This window comes from Solanum pennellii, chromosome 9 (assembly GCF_001406875.1).
Source record: "Solanum pennellii chromosome 9, SPENNV200".
Taxonomy (NCBI): domain Eukaryota; kingdom Viridiplantae; phylum Streptophyta; class Magnoliopsida; order Solanales; family Solanaceae; genus Solanum; species Solanum pennellii.
This window is the reverse complement of record NC_028645.1, coordinates 17,989,305-17,997,885: the sequence shown is the minus strand read 5'-3', so window position 1 is coordinate 17,997,885 and position 8,581 is coordinate 17,989,305.

The following is an 8,581-nucleotide window of genomic DNA, read 5'->3' as shown; positions in this document are numbered from 1 at the left end:
AACACACTTGAAACAACTAGTGGACCCATCATGACACGCTCTTGGGTGGTTTCTACCATATTTGGCATATGCCGGTAATTGGACCCTGTGCCACACTACCTTGAGACTGAGTAGGTCGAGCTTTGAAGTTTTGCGACTTCTGATTCCTAAAATCACCTCTAATCTTTGGTGCATGCGCATTAGCAGATGATAGAGCAGGTCCAGTTGACTTTTGTTGAAAAGATCACAGGTTTGCATTACTTTTTTGCTACCCGTACTCATTTCTTGTTTTCTTAGCCTTCTTGTTTTGAAACACTTCTCTACCTCTCAGCTTATCTTCCTCAATCTGTTGCACATGGATCATAAGCCTTGTTATGTCCATGTGTCCTATCAACATAGTTGCCTTAAGCTTTGTTGATTCACATATGAGATAAACCATATACAAACAAGCTCATCCTTCTCTTCATATAAGTAACAATCTCCAAAGCATAACGGGATAGTTGAGTGAACATGAGTTTGTACTTATGCACACTCATGAATGTCTTCTTAGGAGTGAGAAACTTTCTTATTTTTGCCGATCTTAGCTCATGAGGAAAGAAACTCCCCATGAAGGCACTTTAGAACACAACCCAGCTCATAATTGTGCCACTTCATCTCCATTCCTCTTCCATTGGTCGTACTAGATCCTAGAAACACCCTTGAGGTCTTGTGCAGCTAGTTCCATACGCTCAGCATCTACAACATGCTTCACCTCAAACACTTTTATAACTCTTCCAAAAGTTTTTCAAATCCTTAGTGACACTTGAAACGATGAAGTTTGGAGGATCCATCCTTAAGAACTCACAGATCCTGGATGTATTACTCACATCCTATCAAACGCTCTTTGTTGAACAACTTGGCCAACCACAACTTGACTCAACATTCGGATAACATTTTAGAACTCAAGATTAGTGACCTCTCCTTGGGGTTTCACTTTTTGTGTATCGGGGATACTCCTTCTAGCAAGAAACATTGGACAACTCTTCATGGAGGCATGATCTGAAAGATACGCGCAGGCACGAATTAGAAAGAAAATTTACAAAGTTGAACTTTATTGCATGAAAAGAGTATGAAGGAAATGAAATAGTTCCTAAATGTTGCAGCCTCCTAATTATAGATGTGCCACGCTTCACACCAATAACTAAAACTCTACAGACACGGCTTCATCCCTAGGACTCTTAAAGTACGTTCTTTGATACCAAGTTTGTCACAACTCCGAGCGTACAACCTGGATAAACTGGCACTCAAGAAAAATTTTTTGCCCTAAGCTAACCCTTGGTATGGCTCCTCTCTCAGTGGAAGACTTAAATATTTAAATCACAATATTTAGAAATAAATATTCAACTAGACAAAGTGGCAACTCAAGTCTTCACTATTTAACAACGGGAATGAAAAGACTCCTCAACTACTATTGGTTATCTTTGAAGCCTCTAATAACTATGATGAAAGTCGGGACAAGACCCACCACATCCTAACAAAACTGAAAGATATAAATGGAATCCTCTGGAAGCTGTGAGGCTCACCAAAGCTAACTTGAATGGATAGTGGTATCAACAAAGCGCCTGTTGATGACCATAGTTATATGTATTTGCATAAAAAAGATGGAGGCCAAATGGTGTTAGTACATGGAATGTAGAAGCCTGCAAGAGGAACTCTAAAGAACTAAAATAAGCTTGAACTTATAAAAGGAAGAACATACTCACCTCATCTCAACTCAAGGATACTCAAACTCAGAAGTACTCAACTCATTCAATATAAAAGCAACAATAAAGATGCATTATAAATAAAGGTTTTAAAACATTCGTTAATAACTCAATGTATTTAAAAATATCATAATAATTATTTTACTCTTATTTGAGAGATTCTCTAATTGACAACCATCACTATGAGCTATATGATGGTACAACAGTCTCGCTTATGTTGCCAGAACTGTTATATACCTTGGCGGAGTATAAGATATCATCAACTAAGTGAATCCACTAAACTATTCTTAAAAACAATTAATGATCATCCAAAAAGTATGATCCTTTACCCGTCTTGGTATACATGGTTTATGAGGACTCTGAGTTGTCTAAACTCGTCCCCATATCGGTGTTCAATACTACTCCCAGTAATATAACTCATGATCATATGTTCAAAAAGAAGTCTTCATCCTCAAACTTGGAGATTATTACTAAAATAGGTCTTCTTAAAAGAGACAATGCTGAAAACTCATCATAAACTCATTTGGACATCAAAGTTTCCTTTCATTTTAAATGTACAATGTTTACTCTTGGTAATACTTAGTTCCAATATATTCATTTCTTAAAAGAATGATACTCAACTCTCCTCATTCTCAAATTTTAAGAGTTTGTAAAAGATTCTAAAAGTGTCTCAAAAGAACTTCCTCGAACTCTACTCCTAATTCTATCGTGAATTTGAATTATAAATTCAAGAATTATGATATTGATACGTATGATTTCTCAAGAATTAATGAAAATTTTAAGTGTGGATATCAATTAGAGAACATAGATACGACTCGAGGGAACTCACACGGAAAAAATGTCAAAAGGATAGGGGACCTGGCAACCAAACTCATTGAGTAGAGCAGGGCTCAACCCCAAAACTATAGACCATTGTTTGGGGAACACTGAGTGATACACCACACCAGACCCCAAACTAATAGGCAGTAGTTCTAGCATTATGGTGGCGCACCGCCCCAAGCCTCTGCCCAGCATTTGTTGATGCCCTAACTCATCTAGAATCAAACGATTTCCCTCAAACTCTTTTTGATTATTAAATCCAACATAATTACAACTTAATATACGCCAAACCCCACCAAGAACAACACTCATTTGCAAATCTCACCTCAAGAACACAACACGAACTTCATTATAAAAAAAATGAAGCTCAAAACCTCAAGAACTCAAATCATTCAACCTCGAGAATAAAATTATGGATAAAAATCACATGATTGGGTGTGGGTGAATGAACCCAAGACTATGAAAATTTACATACCTCAAAAGGATAGAATCATTGGCAAAACTCCTCAACAATCGCAAGAATCTTGAATAGACGCTTGAACTTCTCCCTTCTTTCTTCTCTTCAACTTCTCTCTAAAACCCTAAGTACGCTTAGGAATTGTTAAAACTGATCTAAGTTAGTTTATACCCCAAAAATATTATTAAAATGGAGTTAGGCTACTGGGGTAAAGAAAATACCAAAATACGCCTCATTAATTCGGATGGATTTCCTTAATCGGATAGGCTAAACTCAAACAGACATATCTCTCTCATCCAAACTCTGAATTAAGCAAACTCAGTGGCGTTGGAAAAGGATTCAGAGAGTTTTCCTTTAATATCTCATGGGCCATGATATACCGTGGTTTCGTGCTTTGCTTTGATATCTCATGGGCGTTCAAAGTCTGTCGCCTCGTCTGCCCAACTGGTTATAGGCTCTGATGATGAGAATGACCCCGATTACGTGCCCCCAATCACTGCCACTCCATCACGAGCTGCACATGCTACCAGAGCTACGCCCAAAAAGGTGGAGTTCGTCATACTCACTGCCTCCCAGTCTGATGACGAGCGCACACTGACCGGCACACCTTCTGGGTCAGCTACACATGAAGAAGGAGCGTTTGGCTCCGTAAGAGTTTGTGGTCGAAGGAAGCCTTTGGGTCTGCCAAAGTCCCTACCTCCGCATCTGCACAGTCTGCCTCGTCCAATGACGCTGACAGTCCTGATTCCAATCCAGGCTCACCGAATGGTGCTCTCACCCCGATTGCCGACCAGCCCAACCGATGGTGTGTCGACGGGAAATATCAAGTGTATTCCGATGACAAGTTTCTAAATGATAAAGGCGTCATGACACGGACCCTTACACTTGAGAGGCAGGTCCTTACGGGAAGTCTCCTCACCATGCCAGAGATCCACAATCTCTTCACCAGACAACGGCTGGAGTGGACAGCTCGTTCTTTAGGCTGTTATATTGAGGAGTTGGTCCGAGATTTCTACGCCTCTTACGTGGCTACTCTAAGATCACAGATAGATAGGCGGGCTTCCCCTGCCAAACAGGCTCCACTTGAGCATGTCCGAGTACGCGGCATACATGTTGACATCTCCCTGCCCGCCATCCGTTGGTATCTGTATGGCGAAGATGTTGATGCCAACAGGACCCCTCTCACTGTCGAGTTCGACTACTGGTAGCAAATTGTAAAAGATGGCCAATTCTAGGCGTGATCCATCACTGAGAGAGACCACCAAGAGGTGGATGAACCTGCACTTGTCTGTTGATGGAGAGGGTGCCGACTGGGTAACGGAGTCGAAGGGAGCCATCAAGAAGGCTAACTTGACCTTCACGACTAAGTTCTTATGGTTGATTGTTCACCACTGCCTTTCCCCCACGGATGCTAATAAAATAGTCACATGGGATCATGCAGTTATGATGGCGGCGATGATAGCTGGGTTTGAGGTGGACTTCGCTTGGCTTCTACAGGCGGTCATGCACGAGAGGGCTTTCAAGGTCACAACTACTTACCCTTTTTCGTGCATGATATTTTCCTTATGCAGGTCCGCAGGTGTGCCCATCTGGCACATTGATCAGCTCAAGACTCCAATGGGAATTGTTGATATCGGCCTCATCAGGTAGAGGCCAATGAGTTGGCTCCACGCAAAGGGCCCCGTCCAGAGTTGCCTCCACTAGGTGAAAATCTGGCGGATACGGTAGCACATGCTCGAACGGCTACACAGGCTGCTTCTGAAACCACTGACACTACCTTGGTCGACTCTATCGGGGTAGTAGCACTACCCTAGCTCCTCTTGCTCAGCCCCGTTCCCCGCTCTGGTCCCGCTTGCTAGGGTCCAGAAACTAGAGGCACAGATGGCTACACTTCTTCATCACACCCAGCCTTGGATGCAGAGTCTATTGCTGAGGCAGAAGTGCACTTGGTGCGTAAAATGGTCCAGCACACAGAGCAGAAGATCACTGAGGTTCATCAGCGCTTGGACGCTTTTGAGTTGCGGGTGCTAGCCCGGCCAGCCCCTCAGGTGGACGTGTCAACACTTCAGGCTGCGGTTGAGAGTCTGCGATCGGACATTAATATGATCCTAGAGGCTAGGGTGCCTGAGTCCGATGCCCCTTCTGCAGAGCCTGCTGAGGACACAGTGATGGCAGCCTTATTCGCCGCTTCTGAGATTCCACCACCTCCTCTTCGAGAGCAAGCCAATAGGAGCAAGGGTCGAGAGGAGGATGAGGCTAGAGCACGAAAGAAGGAGCACCGTGAAATAGAGGCTGCGAGGAGAGCCTCGCTTGCTGATGAGGAGGCGCGTCCGATCAGGGCTGTAGAGTCAGATGCTGGGGCATCTAGCTCCAGAGATGTGGCGATAGCGGGAGGCACTGCTGATAGTGTTGTTGTTGATGAGGACACTACTGAGGGTGTCCAGACTGCAGAGGTAGTGGGTTCCGGGGAACCGGACCCACCAGCTTGCTGATCGTCGGCGCTTTGCGCCCCAGGTTTGCTTCACCTACTACTCTCGTATTTAAATTTTTTTATGCATTGGGGACAATTGCATATCTTTTTGTTGGGGGTGGGGTAAATGGAAAGTGAGTGCTAGGGTGAAGTCTGAGTAGCCCAATTCACTATCTTCTTTTGGGTTTTCTTGCCTGTATTCTTTTTCCCCAAGAGACTGATTATTTCTATTGTTGAACCGGCATGTCTATATCTTGTGTACATAGTATAACTCTGAAGAATGATGGCTAAAACAAAAATGATATCCTGATGTAATGAAAATGATGCATGACTAGGCATAGTAATTGATAAATGTGTGGCTCTAAGCATGACATAGAGATACACAACTGCATGACCCTAAGTCTAAAATTCGAACTAGGTGTCTGATAATCTGGGAGAGTAATGAGATGTCAAGTGAGTGTGAGGAAGATTCGAATAGTCCACTATTTGCACTGAGCTACAACTTGCCTAGTTAGTCCTGCTAAAAGTAAGTTGTAATAGACAATTAGGAAAGGATCATAGGCCCTTGTTCAATATAGCCAATTTTTAGCCTAAATAAAAAAAAGAATGAAATTAATCCCTCTTTGATCCAAATGATTTGAGCTTAAACTAGACCTTTCTTTTTTACCCCAACTGATCTTTTATGGGAATAATGTGTTGGCCCTGGTCCCTCCTTGGACATGTGCACCTCAGCTTATGCCAAAAGCATAAGTTGAGGGTGCCAAATGCAGTAAACAACCTTTTCGTGGCCCTGACCCAACTTTGGATATTGTGTACTTTGACTCATGGCGAAGCCATTAGTCGAGGATGGCTCTTATGAGGAATGCTCTGGAATGTGGGTTGAAAGAACAAAGAAAGAGAAAGAACAAAAGTAAAGTGACTCAAGAACCAGTTGAAAGAAAAGTGAATAATAATAATAATAATAATAATAAAATACAATAAATACAAGAAAGAAAAGAAGAGAGTCACTTACACAAATAAAGAAAGAAGGGAAAATAGCAAGGTGAAAGCATATGAGAAATTGGGCGAAATAAAATGATAAAAAGTGGTATATTTAGCCGATATGTCAAGGAGGGAAAAAAGTCACTAAAGTATACCTAAATATACCCTACCTGACCCTGAGCCTATTTTCAAGATAAGAAAGTCCTATTGTGATCCTAAGAGTTGTATTGCGAACTTAAAACAGTGAAAATAAGGGCAAGCTTATGGAAATATGTATATATGAGTTGTGAATTTGTTCTAAGAGTGAGTGTTGAAAAGAAATCCTTATACTCAAACTGAAATCATTGTGTGAAAAATGAGGATATTGTTTTGATGTGAGGACACTAGTTGCAATACCGAAAATATTAGCACCTCGGTGAGAAATTGAAGAGGATAGGTGTCAGTGCGTGGTGAGTCTGTGTCATGGTATGGTTCCACATAATTCAAGCCTAATAGTGATAACATGCATAAACATGATGAGACTGATCAAGATTGATAGCCAAATGATTGCGGAGTCTAAAACATGGATACTATTGTACAAAGATTTTGTAGTGAGTCATAGTGCGTCGCTTGAGGACAAACAACGAATTTAAGTTGAGGGTGTTTAAGTACCGTGGTTTCACGATATTTTTAATGCTTTTTCCTTAAGTTTAGTGTGTGTCCAAAAGCCTTTTTGTATTGATTTGTATGTAAGTTTCTCTTTATTTGCAGGAAATCTGTCTAAAGATGAACGCAGAAGTTTTTGAGCAAGAAATGCAGAAAAGTTACCACCTATGGAGCTTATGACGGTCCGTCGAGCTTGTGACGGTCCGTAGGTGGCATTGTAGTGAAGCTGCTGAAGGAAGATGGGAAAGTCTGACCTAAGTGTGGGATTACAAAGTTCATGAAGGACGGTCATAGCCACGATGGTCCGTCCTGAAGGTTCGTCGTGATAATCAGAGAGTAGTCCCAGTACCCAAATTACAAGAAGTTTGAGTGTTATGGGACGGAGACCCTCGACGGATCGTCGTGCTTGGAACGGTCCGTTATACCTATTCGTTGAGGGTAATGAAGAAAGCAGCAGAATGATTTGTAAAGTATAGGATGACGGAGGCCATGACGGCCCGTCGTGACCACGACGGCCCGTCACGAGGTCTGTCGACTCGGACGCGTTTTGACATATTTTCAGCAATTAGAGTGCTTCTTTTATTAGGTTTTTTTTAATTATAAATACTTGGAAAAACCTCGTTTTTGGGGTTAGACTCTTTGTGAGTAGACTCTTTGTTATTAGACTTTGTGATTGTTATAATTTTGGAGAATCTTTAGTCCTCAATTAATTTCAGTAATTGATACACTTTTTTTGGAATTGATTGTTGGTGCGTTTGTTGATTAATCAAGTGAACTTTTGGATTTTATTCTTTCTCATTGAAGTAAGTGCATGAATTCTTATACTACATATATGAATATTGTGATTATGACTATGGGTAACTAAACTCCATAACTAGGGTTGTGGGAACCGTGGGCGAATAATGAGGTAAAACCTAACTAAAATAACAATTCTAGAATAGTTTCTTGCATGTATTGATAATTCTTTCGCTTAGAAGTCTTTTTAACGGATGGCCAACGTTAGAACTCGACTTAATGCTACTTGTCGGACCAAGGAGGTAGATAATTGGAAAAGAATTATCAACATAGATTTAGTGTATACGATCTAATAGTCTAGTATTTATTGATACGAGGTAATAACTTAGTCAAATATCGAATACGATGCTTAATATGAGGTAAAGGTAAGGGTTAGTATAGCAACACACGTAGCCGGACGAAGGTGCGGAGTGAAATTTTCTAGATGCCAGACCAAGGATTTAGAAATACATAACTTATGACTTTGCATGCAAGATACTAGGAAAGAATTGTTATAGTTAGAATTATCTAGTTAGAAACTTGTGGGGAACACTTAAACCCTAGTTACTTTTATTAATTGATTAAACTCCAAGGTTTGATTCTGTTAGTTGGTTACTTTAATTTAGTTAGTTATTTTCATTAATTTAGAAATAAAAAACCCCCTTTTATTGTCTTTTGTTTTCTACGAAAATAATTGACTAAATAATAGTAATA